Below are 23,411 nucleotides of genomic sequence, written 5' to 3' on the forward strand. Positions count from 1 at the left end.
GGGGGCGTTGGGTGAAGCTTTAAGACGCTTTTCTTCTGAGTATTGGCTAAAGACTATGCTTCTCATTTTGCAAAATTTAAATATGTAATAAAAGATAATGTGACTACTCCTGGGTGCTGTCCTGTTCATTTTGGTCGAAAATAAAAAAAAAGGCCGAGTTTGAATGTTCTAGTTTTAGAAGATTCTAGATTATGTTTCCTGAGTAATTTTTAGTGTGATATTTTTCTGCAGTCCTACAGCTTTCTATCCCATCTCCCAAATTACATATTTGAAAGACATAACATCGTGCAAAAATGGGAAAACTTTCCAATTCTTAAGCAATTATATTATTCTAAAAAAAAGTCAAAGCGTATCACGAATGGGTACATCTGAAACTAATGAATTCAATTATATAAGTATTTCGATCGGGTGGATTTCGGAAAGAGACGGCTGGGGGGGGGGGATAGTTGTCCTCCAGGCTCTTTTGACTCTTAAAAGAAAGCTATAACTTCTAATTTTCCATTGAATGAGCCCCCTCCGATTTTTGTACAAACACCCTTCTATAAAAAACCTTATTTGCCCCAGGGCATAATTTACAAAGCTTGCCCCTGGTTTTGGGGGGCTGTGTAAACTCCAGAGTTTTTTTTTATGATATTCGGTCTATTTTGAACAAAATGACTAGCTCAAAATTCTTATCAGATGCATTTTGAGATAAAAGGGCATGAGGGGGGGGGGCTGTTCGCCATCCGATTACTTTTTGCTATTTAAAAAGAGAATTAGAATTTTCACTTTCTAATCATTTAAGTCCCCTTCGAAGCTTATACGACCGCCTGTTCCATAAAAACAGTATATGCCCCCGGGGCATAAGTTACAACCTTTCTCCTGGGCTCTGAAGGGTTATGTTGACCCCGAAGTTATTGTTATCTGATATTTGGACCATTTCGAACAACATGACCATCTCAAAATTTTGATCGGATGTATTTAGGGTAAAGAGAGTGAGTGAGGGGGAATATGTGCCCTCTGATCACTTTTGACTTGTAAGAAAGGAACTAGGACTTTCAATTTTCAATCAAATGAGCCCTCTCTTAAGTTTATACGACCATCCATTTCATAAAAACCTTATATACCGACGGGGTATAACACCTGCTCCCGAGCTCTAGAGAGTTTTGCCAACCTCGGAGTTTTTGTTATCTGATATTTGAGCTATTTTTAACAAGATGCTATATCAAAATTTTTATTGGATGCGTTTGGGGAAAGAAGGCGCGCGGGGGATGGGGGGCATTTGTGAGTAGGGTTAAGGCCTGATTCAAGTACTGATCTATATTAATTACTAATGTAGGAAAACAGTCTTCCTTTTCTCCTTCTGTCTTCCTTTTTTTTCCTTTTTATTATGTTTTTGTGCTGTTGCATTGATGATTTCTCTTTTCATTATATTGTCCTTTTGGTGCAAGTTACAGCTGTGACTCGTTGCAAAACTTCATGTTTTACATGGAATACAAAACTTGAAATTTCAAAATTTCACTAAAAACTTCTTTTTTATTATTTTCTATAAAAAAATGAAAAGATCTCTCTTTTGACATTTATTCAAAATGTGTATGCTTTATCAAATAAGGACATTCCACTCAAAAAAAAAAGAAATAAAAAGATCCTTTTTCAAATATCTTTCGTTTCTAATTTTGAATTTAATAAAGTTTTTGAAAATACAGCTTAATGTAGTTAACCCATATAATTCAAACTTCGTTTTTCTTTGGGGGAGGGGGGGGGGCAAGACTTTGGTTGATCAACAGACAGTGGCTAAAGTCTTAATTCTGTGGTTTTTAGGAAGTGAGCGGCTAGGGTCTAACCTCTGCAGGTTTTAGGAAGTGAAAACCTGAGGTTGGATTGACGAATTGTGGTAGAATTTTTTGGAAAACGGTGTAAAATTCTTCCCTTGAACCAAGCAGGATGGTTTTCAATTATACTTGAGCCAGAGCTGACGTGAAGTTTTATAGACAATGTTGGAAGGACTATTTGAAGCTGTACTGCCAAGCTTCGATTTCCTCAAGCCAGGTTTCTTATTTTGAGTGGAAAGGGCCGTTCTAGCAGGCATCATTTCCAGAATTAGACTGAAATATAAAAGTATTTACGACACGTCATGGTTCATTGGCTCCATCTCCAGAATATCTTCTTATAATATTAATCATTTTAAAACAAGAGTTTTCCGTTTGAAAGCAAAGAGCGAAGTTGAAACTTAAAACGAAAAAACAATACTGCTTCACGGTTTATGCAACATAAAAAAGTGTTTCAAACAAACTGGCTCGTGATATTTCCCTAACTAGCGCTTCACTGAAAACACAAAACTGACGCAACAAAACGGGAATAGAAACAGGAAAATCCTTAAATGGCCGCAAAAATATATGAATAATCTTTAAAGCACTAAACAGTCTCTTACCGGGCATAAAATTAATAAATTGTACGGCAGATTTTAACTCTTTAAAAACAAGAAAGCTCAGTTTTCGGTAAAGCGCTAGTTTTTCAGCATCCTTCAAAATATCGGGAAATATCACGAGCCAGTTTGATCGAAACAGTTTTTCAAAAATATATTGCATAAATCGCGAAGCAGTAATTTTGTTTGATTTACGTTTCTACTTCGTTCTCAACTTTCATCAAAACTTTGCTTTTTTGAATTAATTTTTTATGTTTTAAATATATTCACAAAAACTTTATAAAAACATCTTTTTCCAACTTTGGCAAAGAAACTCAAGAAGTTAACTCGAGTTTTTGGCAAAATTGGGGATTAACTATGCATCACTCTTAAACTTTGCTTTTAAAATCTGGGAACAGTTTCTGGCAAAACAAACTTACTGTAAGGAGCGACTCGGGCCAATAGTAACCGAAAATACAAAAATTTATTAAGTTTAGGGTTGCTTCGAGACTCAGAAAATACGCCTGATTTTCGAAAAAGGAGGAAAACCCCCAAAAGTGAAGTGATCTTAACGAAATTCATACCATCAAACTCAGAATATCAGAGGACCCTGTTGTAGAGGTCTTAAGCTCGTATCAACAAAAATACGGAATTCTATATTTTTCAGTCTAAAGAAAGATCGTGAATGTTTTTTTTTTTTTTTTTTTAGGGTAATCGTATCGAATCAATGGTCCTTGAAGATCGTGAGAGGGTCCATTGGAATTGTAATTAAGTTCTAGTACCCTTTTCAAGTGAACGAGATTGGAGGGCAGCTAGTCTCCCTCCCCCTCCCACGTCCCTTTTTTCCCAAGACATCTAATCAAAATTTTGAGATAGCCATTTGAATCAGCATAGTTGAAAGGTCCATTAACTATTATCTGGAGATGGCATGACCCCCCATAGTCCCCTGGGAAAAGGCTTTAAGTTACGCAATTTGCCCAATGTTCGCATATACTATTTGTCATTAGGAAATGCGTAGACTTTTTTTTTGGGGGGGGGGGGGGTAATTTGCCAGGGGGAGAACTTTCTGTGGGGAAGAACGTTTCAAAGGTAAATTTCTCAGGGTAAATGTTACACGGGGGAGGGAAGGAAGAGGATTTCATGGAGGGATTTGAAAAATGGTCAGAAATTAAATGAAAAACAAGTTTTTTCAGCTGAAAGTAAAGAGCAGCATGAAGCAGCAACCCTCACTCTTTACGCTAAAGCTTCACTTTTTATCATAACTCTTTAAAAAAAACTTCTGAAACGTAAGAAAAAGCGAATGAAAAGTATTTTAAAATAATTTTGAGACTTTAGCGTAAAGAGCGAGAGTTTAGGAAGGGGCAGCCACCCTCAGATATGTAATAATTTATGTTTGTTATAACTTGTAACATTGCTCCTTAGTTTCAATTGAAAAAAAAAAAACATTTTTTTATTTAGTCACAAAGAGTCAATTATCAAAACAATTCAATCATCTACGGAATTATTAAAATAACATGTTATTTAAGTGAATATATTTTATGGATATTTGTGTTTTCATTATTTTTACTTCTTTGACTTCAACATTTTAGAAGAACTGATCATTAGAAATCAATTGGCGATTTGGATGGGATATGCTTTTCAAAAAATTAATTTATCTACTATTCCAACCAGCGTTACTACAGCCACAAGGTAGAGCTGTTACCATTAGACTCGTCGATAAGAGTCTTGTCCATAAGATTATGTTTTATAGTGTTTACTGTTTCAAAACACCCGTTCATTACATGCTAGAAATTCAAGACAACCTAGAGCTAAAAGCAACAAATGGGGGGGGGGGGTCCCACCCCTAGTTTGTTCCTGTCTATATTTTGAAAAATACCTTTTTTGAGGTCTTTTCATTGAAAAATGCCCTTTTTTAAAAATGGAAATACAACCCAAAGTGCACCTTTTAGGTACCACATGACAGTTTACTATGGCGTTATCAAGTCGGCATTATAAAAAACAATTAGACATAGAATTAGCTTTAAAACGAGCCCTTAAACAGCTCTCTAAAATGTTCAAGTGCCCCACCCAGACTTTCCATTCCTGAAATGATACCCAAGTTACATTTATTGGATGTCATATGGCATAGTATATAATATATTTGACACAGAAATATACTATACCATATGGCACTCAACAAGTGCAATTCGGATGCCATTTGCTGAATGGAAAGGCTCGTCAGGGCCCTGGAGCATCATGGAGAGCTGTTTAAGGGGTTTTAAAGCTAATTTTTATATCTGATCGCTTTTTAATAAATTCGACTTAATAATGCCATTATAAGGTGCCACATGGCGCCCAATAAAGTACAATTTGGGTGCCATTTCTGTTACGGAAAGGCTGGGCGGAGCACGGGAACATAGATAGCCGTTTAAGGATTTGTTTAAAAGTTAGTTTTATATCTAATCGCCTTTTATAATGTCGATTTATTAGCCCCATCAGAAAGTACCATATGCCACCCAAAAGGTACACTTTGGCTTGTTTTTCCATTTTTAAGTCAAAATACGGAAAAGGCCATTTTCAATGAAAAGACTCCAAAAAAAGGCATTCTCAAAATATACTGCACTTAGATACTGAAGTGATTAGATATAAACAGCTTCAAAATAAGCCCTTAAATATTCCTATGATGTTCCAATGGCCTGCTAGAAGCAAAGAAAAAAAGAAGAAGCAGAAAAAAAAGGACGCTTAGACTTCATACAGGTCCAACAGTGCTGCCACAATATTGTGGTTGAGCTAGTCATTTTATTCCTGTGTTTAGGACTAAGGCAGAGAAATGGTACAAAATGGGGTTCCAAGAATGTTAGAGATCTCTCATTGCAGAAAAAAAACATATCATTCATAGACGGTGGCAGAATGAAAGGGGCAGGAGAAGAATCGTCCTGTCCTCTGTCACTTTGGGATCTAGGGCACTATATTTTTGTAACCCTTTGTACTTGGATCTATATAAAACTAAGTCATTTTCATGTTAACTTGGAACCATTGCACTTATTATGTGCGATATGAATCCCTTTGGTAGCATCCATAAGTTCATCATTTCCCAATAGCACTGGTACATTTCTAGTGTCTTTTGTATCGCCAGTAACAATATTAACGTTTCAAGATTCCAATGCGCTCGTCTGAATTCTTTGAAAAGGCGACTTCTTCTGACAACCATAGTGATTAGTACTTCACTATAAAATTGATGACAAATGAATATTCATTTTTGAGGAATGATCAGTTTCAACGCAGTTAAGCAACATATTATAAGGTAAGGAATTTCCTCATGGATTTTTTTTTTTCGATCAACGTTAGTGTGGTAAACGTTGGGGCTGTTGGATATATTACAAAAAACTTATCCTACAAATCAAAACGAGTTAGAAAAAAACCTTCACAATAATTCTTTCTACACCCCTCTTTTATTACTTTTCTTTTTTACTGGCATTGACTGACTTTATTTTGTAGTCGACAGCTTTTTCATAATCAAGAAACAATTACAAATAATGCTTATGGCTGGGGGTGGGGAGGGAGAGAGTTCTAAAAAATACTGAAAGTTAATGTCTTTCTGAAAGTTAAGTTATTCAACAGTTTCCACTAATGTTAAGGATACTTTAATGTAGAATAATTTTAGAATCTTGTAGCATTAGGCTACAAAAACCCGAAGTTTATTAAAAAACAAAAATGTGACCATGATAAAAAGCATGCAACGGCCAAAGGCCTGGACTGCTTACTGTAGCGAGCGGAGGGAGCTAATGTCCAGCTAGTTTCTATGTTGGAGGGCCAAAGCAAGTGGTAGGAGATGACAAAGCTAGCAAAGCCAATTCTTTTGCTAACATATGTTTCTTAAGTTCTTAATAGTAGAGTAGCAGTATGAATTGTATCTAAAATGCCTATCATTATGGGTGAGTTTTTTTTTTCTTTAAACTGGGGTCAATTGTGTTCTCCCTACTAAAAATAGAACACCAATAAAAGGAAGATCTTTTATTTGCTTGAAATTCCATGGTAAATTTAATATCACAGTATTGGTATTTTCGGATAAATCTTGATTAGAGATGAGAGTTTTTTCTGCTGAACCTTTCCAAACAACCAGGAAGTCATCACCATATCTGACATATACCTTTAATTTACTGAGCTGTTGGAGGACATTCTTGTTCTAGTCTATTTGCATGAAAGTACATTTTTAGGATTACATAGTCTACAGCCATTCTCGAAAATACCCTAAAAAGACAGAGAGAAATGATTGCTAGGTCTTTGTAAAAGCCTCCATGTATTTCGTCCCTTGCCTCATTATGCCTACCCATTAGTAAGGTTTGAAAGGTGTTTTTGTCATAAAACTTCATTCGCACTTTGAACTCAGTAAAATATTTATACTTAATATTCTTAGGGATTTTCATAAGTATTGGCGGGGTTCTGGGAGAGTGGAAGCTAATATCTTCTGTGGGCACCCTTTAGACAGAAGATTGCCTAAATTTCCATAAGAATTACTGCATTCATGGATGATAAGCATAATGCACCTCAAATGTAACACAATTACTTGGTTGTGAACTTTCTGGAAGAAACAAAAGTGGATTCAAACTTCTCAATAAATTGGTATCAAATAAACCTAAGGTATTGAGACCCACGGACAAGTTGTATTCGCGAAACAGAACTGCTTTTAGCACAGCATAGCTTTCGATTGACAATTGACCCCAAAATATCTTCCAAATTTCCTATTTGAGATCTATTACAACTTCAACAAACTAAAACAATATAAAGTATTTTTATTGCTGAATTGACAGCCTCTGAAAAAATCACCTGATCTTTATAACATTTACTGCATTATTTTCTGGTTCTTCCTGTCGCATTTTCAATTTTGAGGCCTCAATTTCATGCGTGTGATAATTCTCTGATACAGATGGTACATAAGAGAGGAAAAATCTTCTGCAGCAAAAAGCTTCCATTTTTAAAGAATTCAAAGCATCACTAAAAAAAAAGAAGAAAAAACATTCATAACTAAAGGTAGGGAATGCAGCTTTTAACTCCACTAGCTATTCTTCTTTTTTTTCACTTTTTAAGGAACAAAGTGAAACTCAATATGAAAACCAATACTACTCACAGAGAACAGTTGTACTTCAAATACTTTTGGCATTTACAAGCTTCTCAATGCTAATAGAGGGCAAAGATTTCCAAAATTTGACCTGCTATTAGACAGTGTATGCGACCGTACTTGGCAAAATAGATGTAAGCAGTGTCAGTAAACTTGTTTTTTGGGTAATTAGCACTTTAATGAAAATAGATATCATCATAGTAAAGTACATTTTGTTAGCAATTTCTAGATGACTTATGACTTTTATACTGAGGAATAAGGTACAACGAATTTAAATGGTAATTATGTCAGCCATTAGAAGCCAGAGGATAAAAATCTTGAGTTTGGGCAGCTCAGTCAAAAAGGCCATGAATAAATCAAGAGCACATGCATACAGGTCATCACCTATTTGGGTACTTTGACTGAAAGAAAGAAAATTAAGGTTAGGCTAACAACCAAATCTCTCAGAAACACAAATAGAATTTTTCCAAATTAACATTAGAATTTAAAAAAGGAAGCAAAAGAAATTGAAGCATTTTACTAAGATTAATAGAAATGATCAGAGCACAATATAAAGAGAAAGAAAACGTGTTTTTCCATATTTCAAAATATGTATGAACAATAAACACACAAGATGCCATCCAGGACTGTTGAGTAACAAAGTGACATTTGAAAAACAGCTGTAAATGGAATAGCAATTAAGCACAATCAAAACTTGAATGTTTTTTTAATGATACTATCCAAATCAATAAGTTTGAATTTACAGAAAAAATCACTTTACACACAGCATTGACAGAGATAAGGATAAATTAGGGCCTGACCAATACCCTATGACAAAATATATGATTATAACTTTTGAGAATGATCACAAACTTTACCAATCAAAGATGGAAGCAAAAGAAGAAACCCAAGTCACTTAGCAAATCAGCCAAAGTATTAATAGACCTATTCTCAAATTTAGACGAACTGATTGAGACTGCTTTTTGTTAATTTTAACTCAGGATCAATGCACCAAATATGCTGATAGGCTCTGATTTTCATGCTCTCTTAGGGTGCAATACAAGCTCTGATTGTTTAATGGGGGGGGGGGGTTAATCTGTACATAATTCAAATTCACCTTAATCTTAGCATCTGAACTGATAACTCCTAATTCGAGTAAATGATACCGAACACAAATAAGACTCAATAACATAGTAAGAGACGAAATATAAAAGGTAATATTTGTACGATCCAAAGTATTTCACTGAAACTATTTTGTAATTTGTTCTCTCAGGTGTGCATATTTTCACAGGCAATTATTACACAAAAAGAAATTGCCAAGTGACCAAAATCATTGCTATCAATGCCAACATGAATTGAAGACAATTCAAGATGATGTTACTGAATTATGTAGTCTAAATCCTAAACAGCATCAAAATTGTATGTTATTTGTACATTTATGATATATAAGATAAGATATAAATAAGATAAGTATATTTGTTGATTTTTTATTATCTTGAAAAAATTGGCAATGGATCTTCGTGGTTTGAGCCTCAACTCAATTTGGTGAATCAATCCATAATGATCTTAAAATCAATCCAGAAAATAGCTTGTCTAAGTAGAGCAACAGTAAACATTTGTTAAGACAGCCTTTAACAATGTAACTGAGATTCTTATCAGAAATCGGATTTATTAGCAGAGCTTAGGCTTAAATATCCTCTAGCAAAACTACACTCTATTTCTGTTACATGGAAGGTAAGAGTTAACACTGCTGCCATCTTATAGTTGAATAGCTTGAAAATAATCACCAGAATGAATACGACTAAGCTGCTGTCAAATCAATCTCTCCTGCACATCCACCTGAAGGGTGAAGAAAAAAAAATGAGTGAGCACAGGTAGAAAACAAAAATTATGCAAACTCCGCTGTAAGAAATTAATACTAGTTGCAATAAGGTGTTACTAGTTGCAGACACACACTACACTATCATAGCTGCTAATTTATTTTATAAAATATAAGTGAAATGAGGAAGTGCTAGTGATTAGGAGTCGCAGAAAGAATTAGATGAAACCATTGGATCATCCACCGAAAATAAGAAGGACGAGGACGTGCTGCAGCTGCTAAAGAAGCCTGAAGATGTTAAGTCTGAATGTTCTAGTTTTAGAGGTAGGATGCCCTGTAGGGTTTTAAGGATTATATTCCCTGAAAAAAAAAATCGTAATTTATTTTCCTTCAGTCCTACAAATTTTTATCCATCTACCAATTTACATATTTCAAATTTTTATTGCCGTTTTATCAATACAGAACATGTTGATTTTTTACAATACTTTTTGAAAGGCATGAATTCATGGGAGAATCAAACCCATTTCCAATTCTTGAGCAAGTTTAGATTATTCTCTTAAAAAAGTTCAAGTAAAATCAAAATCAAAAATTTGGCTTGGTGAATGGGTACATCTGAAACTAATGTTTAAAATCACTAGTGTTAGTAGTCTGGTGAGTGATTAAATTGTACAAATAACCAAAAATGGATGAAAGCACAAGAAAGGACCACGAAGGAGTTAACTCTTATTCTAAGAAGAAGAGTGGACTCAAACCAACCAATGAGGTTAAGACTTAATTCTCTTGCCTCAAAGAAGCCTATTCAAAAAGTAGAAAATGGCACTCTGACTGATCAAATAATAAAAAACTCAGAAAATCTGGTCCTATAAAAACAAATAAAAAGAAGGGTAAAAAGGATATAAAAGAAAGTGAAAAAAGAAACTGTTAATGAGCAGCAGCTGCGGAGAAAATCAGAGGAAATTGTTGGACTTTCAACAACAAAGGAGGTGGTTCGAGCTACTGAAGATACTCCAGCTGTTAAAGAAGGGCTTGATTCTCGCCCTAGGAAGAATAGTGAACCAAACCAGCAAATGCGGCTAAGACTTTTGACGATCCAGCCTCAAAAGAGCATACTCAAAAAGTTGAAATGGAACTAGAACTGATTAAATAATAGAAATGTAGAAGGCCTTTTTTGTGGAGTATTATAACTATGTAATTCTTGCGATTGGGACAACAAACTTTGATTGAGTTAATATGGCGGTAATTTCTTAAAGTCATAATTAAATTTGAAAAGAATTTCTCCAAAAGTAAATTGTTGAGAAACTAGAATTATATCTAGATAAGTAAATAAAGATGATGTGTAAGACTCATTTGGAACTGCAATAGGTGATGGAATAATAAGTTTAAGGATTCTTAGGGCTTTATTTTGTGAAATCTGTATTGGTTTAACATCGTTTTTAAATGTAGATAAGTATACTAGAGAACAATAATTAATATCAGACTGAAACCGTGCAAAATAAATGCTTTGTAAACCAGAGTAGCCTAGGGCAAATAATGCTTCAACCTTCACATCAAACCAATACACCCTGAAATCTTTAAGCATAGTATTTGAATTTTTTTTTTTTTTTTTAAAGATAAGCTTTCGTCAATGACAAGTCCAAGGTACTTTATAGTTTCCACCCGAGATATTGATAATAGATATTTTGAAGAAGTAACTTGGGTAATAAGAGGGCAGATATTTGACTTTCTGCTGTAAATTATGAAATTAGTTTTTGACAAATTCAAAGCAATAAAATTGGGTGAACACCAATCAAGAACATTAGGGAATGCAGTATCCAGTTTCGCCTCAAACTCCTCATCATTCCTCTCAGAGTGAAACTGCCATATGTTGCAGCAAAATGTGTGTTGAGACACGGGATTGCTAAAGCACAGTGAAGATCATTTATATAAATTAGAAAAAGCAGAGGACCTAGGACAAAGCCCTCAGGTACCCAAACCCCCGAACCTTTGAAGACTGAGGAATACGCGGAGAGAGGAAATTACCTCCATTTATTTGTTGCTTTCTCTTATCCAGATAAGATTTAACTAGATCCAACGCCGATCTGCACACACCACAATTATTCAATTTACAAAAAAAAATACAATGGGCTATTTTATCAAATGCTTTTTTAAAATCTCAATATATTGTTGCTGGAGTTTCACCACTATCTAAGCATTCATGAATATATTGGATGAGAGCAATGATAGCATGTTCAGTATCACGTCCAAACCTAAAACTGGGAATTTGTTATAACCTCTGAAACCACGAATTGGGAATTTGTGAACAAATTAGATGATTTAAGAAAATCATAAAATCTTTTGTAAATTACCTTCTCAAATATTATAGAAAAAACCTGAAGTAATTTGATAGGTTTTCAGGAGAGTCAACTTTGTCAATTGGAAATATCATTGCTTCTTTAAAAGCAGATCAGAAAACTTCAATTTTTAAAGAAAGATTAATTATATGTTGTAACGGTATAATTACTGCAGACAATAATTCCTTAACAGTTATAGAACTAGACCTGTCTGTTCCCACTGTATTACTTGGATTTAGTTATTACGCTATTTTTGCTATTTTAGACTGAGAAATAGGCCCAAGAAAAATTAAATTACTTTGAAGAGAAGGAAGGTAAGAAGAAAAATATTTATTACTGCATGAATAAAACTGGTTCATCACTGATGAAACAACTTTCTCTACTATATTAGCAAAATAAGCATTCAAAATATCAGCCACTTTCTCCAATTTATTAGTAGGCGTTCCATCTTCCAAACTAATAACTTCAGGAAACTTGGAATTTCTTCCTTTTTTTATAAAAGAATGGATTAAAGACCACGTTTTACAAGGAGAATTTTGAGCTTCTTAAAAGGACTCATTATAATACCTTTGTTTAGACAACTGTATCAGTGTGGTTAGAAATTAAAAATTTTTGATATTATAATCAGTTGGATTCTTTAACTGCTTTTTAAATAAATCATTTTTTTCCTTACTGACTTTAAAATTCCAGAAGTTATCCATGGCCTTACAGGAAAATTTTCTCTTGAAATTTATTTGTAACAAATGGGCAACTAGAATCAAGGCAGTATTTAATTTTCTTAGAAAAGTATCAGTTGGCATAGATGTATCCTCTGTGGAAATAACATCCTGTCAGTACAGCAGACCAAGGCTTTCATTCAGGTACTTTAATGTTATTTTATTTATTAACCATCTTTGACGTTCCTTACTTACATGCGGTATTTTATAAATAAAAGGCAAATCTGCAATCAGCAGAAAATGATCTAATATATCACTTAAAGCAGAAAAACTTGCTTGAATTAGTAAAGATGTAAAAACATTATCAATGAGAGAAGCAGAACTAGGTGAAATTCTCGTACATATCAGGCAAGTAGGAAGAAGATAAGCAGAAAAGCAAGTCAACAGAAGATTCATTTGAAGCTTCTAGAAAGTCAATATTGAAATCTCCCAAAAGGATAACATTTTTATTTTGAAAATGAAGTTGATGCAAAAAAACATAGAGTTTAGAGAGGAAAGACTTGACTGGAGAAAAAAAAACCGTCGGTATACTATGCAAAAAACTACATCAGTTTCCAAGACTAATTTCAGTCACCATTACTTCAAAAACCACTTCCTCACGAGAACATTCCAGATTTGCAAGGCATCAAAAAGAGATACCTTCTTTTACTAATACTGCTAAACCACTTTGGAGCCTTGTCAATCAGCTTTTAAAAGTAAACTGATATTCAGGAAAAACAACATGAGCATTTGGGTCTGTAAAAAAAAGTCTCACAGAATCCAATAGCACAACATGATAATTTATGAACTACATTGACAAGATCATCCCAAGAACTAAGAAAAAACTATACAATTTAAAAATCCTGTTCTCATCACATCAGTACTGGGAAGATCAGAAACTTTGGAAGGTAATTTATATTCACGATATGGAAAATTAATTAATCCACTATCATTTATCTCACCTCCAACAAATTTATCTTGGCTCTGGAATATGGAAAAATCTAAAGGGTTAGACTCTAGGTCTCTCTGTGTACCCCCCAATACAATTAACATCCAATGAAAAAATAAGAATTATGATCAAGACCAGCAGAAAGTTTTGCAAATACACATCATCTGAGCCTTGAGGTAGCAAAAACAACTGAATGAGCGAGAACCCGAAAATAATGATGAAAGAAAAAGAAACTGCTTGAAAATAAATAAAAAAAGAGAAAGAAATGGAACATATGCATTGTAAGACGAAATGCAGATAAAGAAAGAGTTATTGTAATCAATTACTTCAGATAAATAGAAACACACACAAAAAACTGAAAGACTCATAATAGTCTAAAGAGGGACCAAAAACCGCACACAAATAAGTAGGATCCTGTGAACAGAGAAACATTACATAACCTAACATAATAAAAATAATCTCAACAAAGGTATATCATTATTAATCACCATAACTAGTCAATTTTAACCCACTGTGAAGATGGAGACTTTTTACATTAAAAGCCATAATTTGCTCCTTTTTTGTTTAATATGTGTAAGATGAATTGAACCCAAATCATGCATGTCCTTTCCCTAAGACAATAGCTCATTCCATATAAAATTTAGCTTTGGTGGGAGATCAGTACAAATGCAAATTCCACTACCGTTCAACTTATTCACCTCATTGAGAATTGCCTGAATATTATAATTAGTGTCTAGTGATCTGAAAACAGGGACTGGTTGAACATTAGTTTTCCTACTTGTGATGTTTGAACAGCTATTTATTGTAAGGTGATAACACTTGGTAAGAGTAACTTCCTTGGTAACTTGCAATTTGTCAGAAACAAGAGACTTTACGTTGCTAGTCACTAATTGATTATGCTATTCAGTGGGCAGACCATGAACAATCAAATTCAATTTCCCTTCTCTCCCTTCTATGTCCAAAAGTTTACTGTCCAAATTTTTATTCTGCAATTTTTGAAGCTTTTTAGATTCGTCGCATAGATTTGCATTTTCTGCCAATATTTGCCTAACTTCATCTTGAAGGGCAATTATTGAGACAGAAAAACTTTTCTACTCTGCTAATAATTTATCTAGTGACGCCTGAAGCCGTTGCATTCCTTCATCAAACTTTGCTTGAGTAACAGCCATAATGCTATTCTCTGCACGTAGAAATCTACACTTGCATCAAGTTATGCAATGTCAAAGTCCAAATTAATATCAAATTTAAACCTTTTAACTTGAAAAAAGTAATCCAATTATAGGAGTTCACTCTTCACTAGCTAGTTAAAGACTGAAAGTTAAGTTGAAAGTGGTACTCCAAAGGATGAAATAATAGAAAATACAACTGAGACTTAATGATGCAGCCTCAAAGGAGTCTATTTAAAAAGTTGAAAATGGTACTCTGACTGATCAAATAATATAAAACACAGAAAGCCTGGTCCCTATAAAAACATATAAAAGAAAGGATGAAAAGATGATCAAAGAAGTAAAGAAAGAAATTGTTGGCAAGCAGGAGTTGCAGAAAAATTCAAAGGGAATTGTTGGATCAGCCACCAAAAAGAAGCAAAAGAAGGAGGAGGAGCTATTCGAGCCCCCCAAAAAAAACTTGAAGATACTCCAGCAAAACAAAAAATAAGGAAGGGCTTTATTCACATCTTAGGAAGAATAGTGAGTCCAAACCAGCCAATGATGCTAAGACTTATAATGATCCAGCATGAAATGAGCCTATTCAAAAAATTTAAGTTGGTACTCCAATGGATGAAATAATAGAAAATGCAGAAAGCCTTAAGGATAAAAAACCCCAGGATAAAAATGAGATAACAGGGGGAAAGAAGAAATTGCAGAAAGAGTCAGAGTGAATCATTGGATCAGCCATCCAAAAGTACGAAAAAAAAGGAGGAGGAACTCTAACTACTAAAGAGGCCAAAAGATAGCCCAGCTGCTAGAAAAGATTTATTGTAATTATGGACAATTAAAGATGCAGCACAATAAAAACTCTAGCATGATGTATTAAAGATTTGACTAGCCACAAATAATTTGCATTTCTGATTAAATCTGAGAGATGTTAGTAGTCTATGTAGAGATTCCAATTCTCAAAAATGCAGGTAGGAGAGGAAAAGCATGTTTCCAATTTTAAATTGCTTTCATTAACACATGAGACTCCCCACTCCTTCAAGGCTGGAGTCGACAGGGACTGGGAAAGGGCTGAGTGGAGGCTGGACTGGGAAGCTAAGCCAACATAATTACATCACTCACCACCAATGAGAACTACAGGAGGATCTACCACCTTATCTTGCTGGCCTTAAACGCCTTAAATGCGATTTAAGGTAAGTTTAAGGTAACAAACTTTCTTTTTTTAGGATTATTTAGTTTTAATTTTATTTAGTTAGTAAATATTAAACCCCAGCTACAACTGATATCATCACATAGTTTTTACTCCTAATGTCATTTATGGTTGTAAATTATAATTATGATGTCATTCAACATCTTGAATAAAAAGATACAATTTTTTTGTCAAAATTGACTTCATTTTAAATCCTTAGCAAAATACTATAAAAAACAGATTGGATAGAGGATAGGAGTAATGGAATGTTCAATGAGTGTAATGATGAATCATTGATTGAAAAACTTAAAACTTTCCAAATGAAATGCACAATCTTGGAACTTACTTATCACTTGACCTACCCTGAATTGTGAAAATATTTACTTCTTTTGGTGTTTCAATTGGGAAATACCTTTTTTTGTATTTTTGATAAAAAAAAAAAAACAATAAAAAGAACCCCCTAGATTTTAAAAAATATTATTTTTAGCTTCCTCTGTTTGTGCAATTATGCTTACGTTTTCAAAAATTGCAAACTTTAAATATTCAGTCACCAGTCAATATAGCACATTGTACTTGACTTCAAAATAAACATTTGCTATTAAGATTTATTGAAATCATAGTTACTATTCCTGCACCAGCTTCTAATTGCAATTTTATCTTGCTTGACAGCTTTGTTTTCTACAAAAAAGCATTTTTGATTTTTGGTTATTATGAACAGTCATTCAGTCAAGCCCTTGTCCATTTTAAAAATAGCCCTTAAGGAAAAAACTTCTAAATTAGTTATAATTTAATACATTTATGATTCTCATATTCAAAAACAACACAGAAGCTTTGTTTTTTTAGCCCTGAAATTCTATATATTTGCACAACAAATTTCTAGCATAGAAAAACATCTTGCTTCTTCATCTTGTTAGTCTCACTTAAAGCCATAATCTATATATATATATAAAAATAAGTTGTCTGTCTGTCTGTCGAGTGACGTCCTGAATTATTTCATTTTTGAATAATTCAAAAACAAAAGTATTCAAGCCGATGTAGCTGAGTTGGTAACGCATTATGTTCCAGGTTCTAGGTTCGAGAGGTTCCAGGTTCGAACCTTGACTAAAAAGGTAAAAACTACAAAAAAAAAACAAAAAGAAAAAAAACTAAAAAAAACTGAAAAAGCTAAAAAAAAGTTAAAAAACTAAAAACTAAAAAAGAAAAAAACTAAAAAAAGGTAAAAACTACAAAAAAAAACTAAAAACTAATAAAAAAAACTAAAAAAAGGCTAAAAAACTAAAAAACTAAAAAAGGAAAAAAACTGAAAAATAAAGGAGAAAAAGAAAACTATTTCAAAACTAAAAAAGAAAAAAAACTAAAAAAGGAAAAAAACTGAAAAATAGAAAACTAAAAAAATAAAAATAAAAATAAAAAAATACTAAAAAAAGGTAAAAACTACAAAAAAAAAACTAAAAAAAGAAAAAAAAACTAAAACAGCTAAAAAAGGTAAAAACTACAAAAAAAAACTTAAAAAACAACTAAAAACTAATAAAAAAATAAAAAAGGCAAAAACTAAAAAAAAACTAAAAAAACAAAAAAAGGTAAAAAACTAAAAACAAAAAAAAGATTAAAAAATAAAAAAGGAAAAAACTGAAAAATAAAGGAGAAAAAGTAAACTAAAAAAAAATAAAAATAAAAAAAAGGTAAAAACTACAAAAAAACTAAAAAAGCTAAAAAAAGGTAAAAGCCAAAAACAAAACTAAAAAGAAAAAAAAGGAAAAAAATAAAAAATTTATTTCAAAACTAAAAAAAAAAAAAAAACTAAAAAAGGAAAAAAACTGAAAAATAGAAAACTAAAAAAATAAAAATAAAAATAAAAAAACACTAAAAAAAGGTAAAAACTAAAAAAAAACTAAAAAGAAAAAAGAAAAAAACCTAAAACAGCTAAAAAAGGTAAAAACCAAAAAAAATGAAAAGAAAAAGACAAAAAAACAAAAAATTTATTTCATCATATACCAATTCAAAAACGAATGTATATACAGACCAGGACACTGGGACGCAAATGACGACCGGGACACCAGGATATAAATGATGACCAGGACACTCAAAGAGAAATTACAGACTAGGACACCAGGACACAAATGACGACTGGGACACAGGGAATATAAATGACCGGGACACAACTACAACGGGGACGCCGGGGGCACAGGAGGATATATAAATGACGACTGGGACACAGAGAATGTTCAATTAGCAATCACCATCAACAAAGCTCAAGGGCAATCATTAGAATAATGATGTTTAGATCTGAATACGGATTGTTTTTCCCATGGACAATTATATGTTGCCTGCTCAAGAGTCGGTAAACCTGACAATCTATTTATATTCACAGACAATGGGACAGCAAAGCATGTTGTATGTTTGCAAGTTTTATGTAGGGTGGTGCGTTAGTTAAAAACATATATATATATCTATCTATATTCACAGGTGGGACACAGGGACACAACTACAATGGCGCGTAACTTATATGGCGTGTAACAACTTACGTGCGCGGGGGGGCTTGGGGGGTGGGCGAAGCGCCCCCATCAACTAGGTGTTGGGGTGGCGCGAAGTGCCACCCCAACAGCTAGTAGGGATATAATTTAGTATGTTTCTTTTTTAGAATAGGACTTGTGTCCAACATCTCTCTCTGCTTTCATAGTGGTAGTAAATTGATAAATCCCTAAGGAAAACATTTTCAGTTCTAGAAAATAATATGAATTCTAGCTGGTACTTTAGTTGTCTGCCAAGTGCATTGAAAGAAATGACTAACTATTTTGTGAAAATATCAAATACAATTGTTATTACTTCTTTTTAGTCTTTTTGTATACAAGATCCTATTCATATTTATATTATGTTCTTATCAAGCTTTATATCATAACAAATTTCTCATAAAAGAATTTTTCATTTTTGGCTAAACCACTATGAGTAGTGGTTCAGCAAAACCCTGACCCATTTTAAGACCAAATATTACACAGGGCTGAAAATGCAATTTTCCATAGAAGCATTTATTGAATTCTGAAAGAACTTAAAAAAGGCATCAAGTTATATATTTACTTTTGTCCTACCTGAATTTTGTTGAAAACTGCACATTTCCAACATTTTTTGCATATAATCAAGGACTATTCCTGTGCCCTGTAGGGAGGGGGCACAACTGCTATGGCAGCAGCTATCATATTTGGGGAATGTTGATTACAAAACTGAATGGTAATACTCTTGGTATTAGCCTGTAATATTTTGTTCAAGGAAGACATTGAAAAGAGTGATAATCTGCACTCATTAAAACATATAATTCATATAGACTTGTATATTTTGTCTAGGCTAAGCATGGACTTATCTGCAGTAAGGAGAGATTTATAACTTTGGTAGGCAATGCACATGGCTAACTCTAGCTTAGGTCAAATTAAACTTTTATAGAACTTTTAAATAGCTTATGGTGAACAATTACAGAAAGTTCTCTTAAATATACCAAGAGTCAGACCAGCCTTTGCTTCCATAATCTGAGCAAGCAAACAGAACTTTAGCTGTTCATCAACTAATAGGCCCAGATCATATTCAGCATGACTACTGACAATAGTTTCCCTTGTTTTGTTCCTTGACTCAATTGAGCACTAGTGTTTTGAATTTTTACTACCAAAGTGATTAACCTTGCATTTTAAGACATTGAACTTCAGCTTCCAAGTCTCTGCCCAGCAGGTAAATGAGTCCAAGTCTGCTTGAATGGTTTCAATTTTTCCTGAGCTTTTAACTGAACCAATTACCTTTGAATCATCTGCATAAAACCTTGCTTTATTTTTGATGTTACAAGGTGCATCATAAATGAAAATATCAAATAAAGTTGGGCCCAGGACTATACCTTGAAGAACTCCACTTCTCACTTCCACAACATCAGAAAGAAATGATTGTCCCTCTTAACCATCTTTGGTAAAATTCTAGTTAATTGAATTCTTGCTATCTCAGAAAGGGTCTAGGTTAGGAAAATGAAGTTTTCAGGGATGGGTCTACTGGCTAAAGAATGTCCCAGGAAGGTATTCTAAAGTACCAACCTCCACTCCTTCTAGAGGGCCCTGAAATTTGCCTGTATGACATTATGAAATTACTGTATGACTGTATGACCTATGGAAATTTTTGACAAAACAACATTTTACCTTAATTTTCAAGTTACTAGTTGCTTTGTCTCTGCCTTTAGTTCTGAAAATGTACTTCCTGTTATTTGAGTAGAATTTTGAGCCATATCAATTTTTTTTTCAAAATTTAGAAAATATATTTGCATATCTTTAAAATCTTATAAAATGGAATTGAGCAAAGTTAAGATGCTGAAAACAATTTTGTTGTACTTTGATTAAGTAGAAGATCTATTTGCAAGGTTTCACTTTTATAACACACATATTTTTAAAAGCCATCAAAGGTCAGGGCCCTCTAGAGGGAGAAGGAGTGGAGGTAGTTACTTCAAAATACCTTCCCAGGGCATACTTTAGCTTGTAAACCTATACCTGAAAGTGTCATTTTTCCTAACCCAAACCCTTTCTGAGATAGCAAGAAGTCAATTAACTAGAATTTTACCCCATCTCTGATTTCTAAGTCTTAGAAATTTGCCTACTCCACAGGTCTAAACCTATTGAAACTTTGACAAAATAAGATTTTACCTTAATTTTTACATATTAATTTCTTTTTCTCTGGTTTAAATTCCTAAAATGTAATTCCTATTGTTTGAGGAAATTTTGGGGAATGTATTTGTGGATCTTTGAATTACCATAAATTGTATTTGAGCAAAGTTGTGAAACTGAAAACAGTTTTGTTGTGCTTCATTTAAGCAGGTCTATTTTGCAAGATTTCAGCTTTATATTACAAAGATTTTTAAAGGTTATAAAAGGCCAGGGCCCTGTGGAATGAGAAAGAATGACGGCGGGTACTTCAAAACACCTTCCAGAGACCTACTTTAGTCTGTAGGCCCAACCCTGAAAGTTTTATTTTCCTAACCCCTTTCCAAGATAGCAAACAGTAGCTAAACTAGAATTTTACCTAGTTGAATACCCCTCATTTATTAGATGTGTATATTGTGCATATTTAGGGGCTATCACAGCGCCACAAGTGAAGCATCGTATAGGGAATTCCATTTGAAGGTCAGTAAACAGATGTAGAAACTTTGAAATCTTCTTCCCTTTCTTACAGAAAATTATAGATGGCTTTGCAGCTGACATTCTTACCAAGATTCAAACTTAAAACGAACAGATATTACTAAAGAATATACGTCCTCTGGTGGCGCAGTGGATTTGACCTTAGCTTGGTAATACGGGACCCAGAGATCGAATCACGCTGCAGGAATGCACTTCAGGGCCGACGCAGGGACCTTAGTAGTCAAGAAGCGTCGTCAATTCTTAAATAAAGAACTAAATAATATACTTATGCCTTATGAAAGCAAGAGCGTCAGTTTTCTTTTAGTGAAAATGATTTATATTTTTGGTAAAATTTTTTTATTTGTTATGATTTCAGCAGTACCGCAATTTAATGATACATCAGAGATTATCAAGGTTTACAAATAAAAATGTTGCTACCTTTCCTCTCTCCTCCGTCTCGAAACCTTTTGAGCGAATTAAATGTCATTTGCATTTGCTTGAAAACGATATATATTTTGGAGAGCGTGGTTTTATTCGCTAAAACATCAATACCAGCAAAAAAACAAAAAAATATGCAAGTAGGCAATTATAGTTGGGTAAGAAAATTATAATTGGATATATAATTAGCGACTCTATGACATTTTCGATCTGTCCTTTTAACAATGGTGTCGTTTGGGGGGGAGGGCAAGAGCCGTGCTTGTCTCAGAATAATTTGGAGAAAAATATTAGGTAGCTTTAAAATTGTTTCTCGTTTTAAGTTTCAACTTTGTTTTTTACTTTGAGCAGATATATTTTTTAAAATTAATCCATGCTCGTTTTGAATATAAAAGAAAAAGACAAGCGGTTTATTACACTTCCTAGTATGTTCCACATTAATTTTTATGCAAATATACCACCTTCGAACCCTTATCATCAAATAAATATATGAACCTAGTTAATGGCAAAATTGCAAAAAGTACTATACTTCCTGTTTCGTCATATTTGTTCAGATCCAGGGTGCCCATCCATAGTAATTTATCACTATTTCTAGTTAATTTTATGTTGCCAAGTGATATTCTTCAAGTTAGTGATTTATAGTGATTTTTTTAAACTAATGATTTTTTCCCAAATCTAGTGATTTTTCACAATATTGCACGTGGATTCATGTTTTAGGTCAATATTTATGCAAATCTGCCGCCTATGAAACTTTTGATTTCCCACCCTGTGTTCATGTATCAGATATAAATGTCAAAGCGTTATCATCAAAACGAAAGGCGAACTACGATCGTATCAAACCAACGGTCATAAGAAATTAGCAGAGGACTCATTTGAACGAAAATTAAATTTCTAGTGTCCCTTTTATTTGATCAAAAAGATCGGACGGCTACTAGCCCCTTTCCCAGTCTCTTTTTCCCTGAAAAACTGTTCCATGAAAAGTTTGAGATAGCTGTCTTGTTTAGAATAGTTGAAAGGCTCCTGAACTATACCTCTAGATTTAACATAAAACACACAGCCCCTGAGGATAGGTCTGGGGAAGAAAGTATACTAAGGATAATTTGTTAAAAAATATCGATCTATGAAAACCTATTTTATAGCTATAAAGATAAATAACGAGAATTAGAATGCATCGGACTTGTATAATTTGGGCTATATATTCGCACATTGGGAGGGGGTGGGGGTAAGGTTAGGCTACTTTGCCCCCACACCATCCTAATGTGCAAACATATAGCTCAAATGTTATTATTATACAAACCAAAGTTTTATATTTTCATCATATTTTGGTATATTTCATTAGGATTAATATAGCTTTAGTTCTTGAGGGTGTTCCGTATAATTAACAAGTACCTCTTTTTATTTTATAAAAAAAAGTAATAAAACCGATGCTCGTCAAAATTTGTGAAGAAAGGCACAAATTTTTTCCTTGAAAAATAAAAAAGCCATTTTAAAAATTTTTGGTCGTGTCCCAGTAATTATACTAGCTCAATCCGGCTGTCCTCCGACAAAACCTAGTATCTACACAAAAAATCAAATTTGAGTTAGGAGTGGAACGCACCTAATCAGACCACGAGGAATCCAATAGTGAACTCGGAATATTTATCCAAGGCTTAGTTTCATAGATCTGACCTAGTATCTACACAAGGTCTCAGCTTTATTTTCGGGCTTTACCTAGTAGGCTATGTATATACTATAAATTTGCTTTTTCTCCAAAACCTAGTATCTGACAAACTGCGATCCACCAGCAACAAAATCATCAGCATCATCACTTTTATTGTTTACAAAACTACAATACATACGTTTTTTGCTAATTTCTCTGTCATCCAGTTATTCCATTTAACTGACCTCTTTGCACTAGATCTGAATGGAGAGACGAAAATTACTGGTAGCTCTCGCTAGAAAGAGAGCAAAAGAACATGATGAGCTGGAAGATAAAAGGTGAGACTTTTTTATGGTCATGGCTACTATCATATGAGTCAGTAGGTACAGCTTACAGCTTTGGCACTGGCTGGATATACAGGGTTATTTTTTGTAAACAGTAGACACACAAATAGAAATAAACCAGTAGGCTGAAGATTGGCTGCCAAATCGGTTTTAATTGTGCTGATTCCGAAAAAAGAAACAAAAACCATGAGAGTAAGAGTTTCAGTAACTTCTGCAATATTACCACCTTCCATATTATCACCTTCCATTTTTTTTCTTTGTT

General features: G+C 33.5%; 1 long non-coding RNA gene across 1 annotated transcript; it reads right to left on the minus strand.

Moving 5' to 3' along the window:
• Nucleotides 1–7,138: 7,138 nt before the first annotated feature.
• Nucleotides 7,139–20,795, minus strand: LOC136040866 (uncharacterized). Its single transcript, XR_010620905.1, has 2 exons — nucleotides 20,637–20,795; nucleotides 7,139–7,357 (listed from the first exon to the last, which is right to left on the minus strand). It is a non-coding gene; the product is annotated as an uncharacterized LOC136040866 (long non-coding RNA).
• Between the last annotated feature and the right edge of the window lie 2,616 nt (nucleotides 20,796–23,411).

The sequence above is a fragment of the Artemia franciscana genome, chromosome 2 (genome assembly GCF_032884065.1).
Source record: "Artemia franciscana chromosome 2, ASM3288406v1, whole genome shotgun sequence".
NCBI classification, from domain to species: domain Eukaryota; kingdom Metazoa; phylum Arthropoda; class Branchiopoda; order Anostraca; family Artemiidae; genus Artemia; species Artemia franciscana.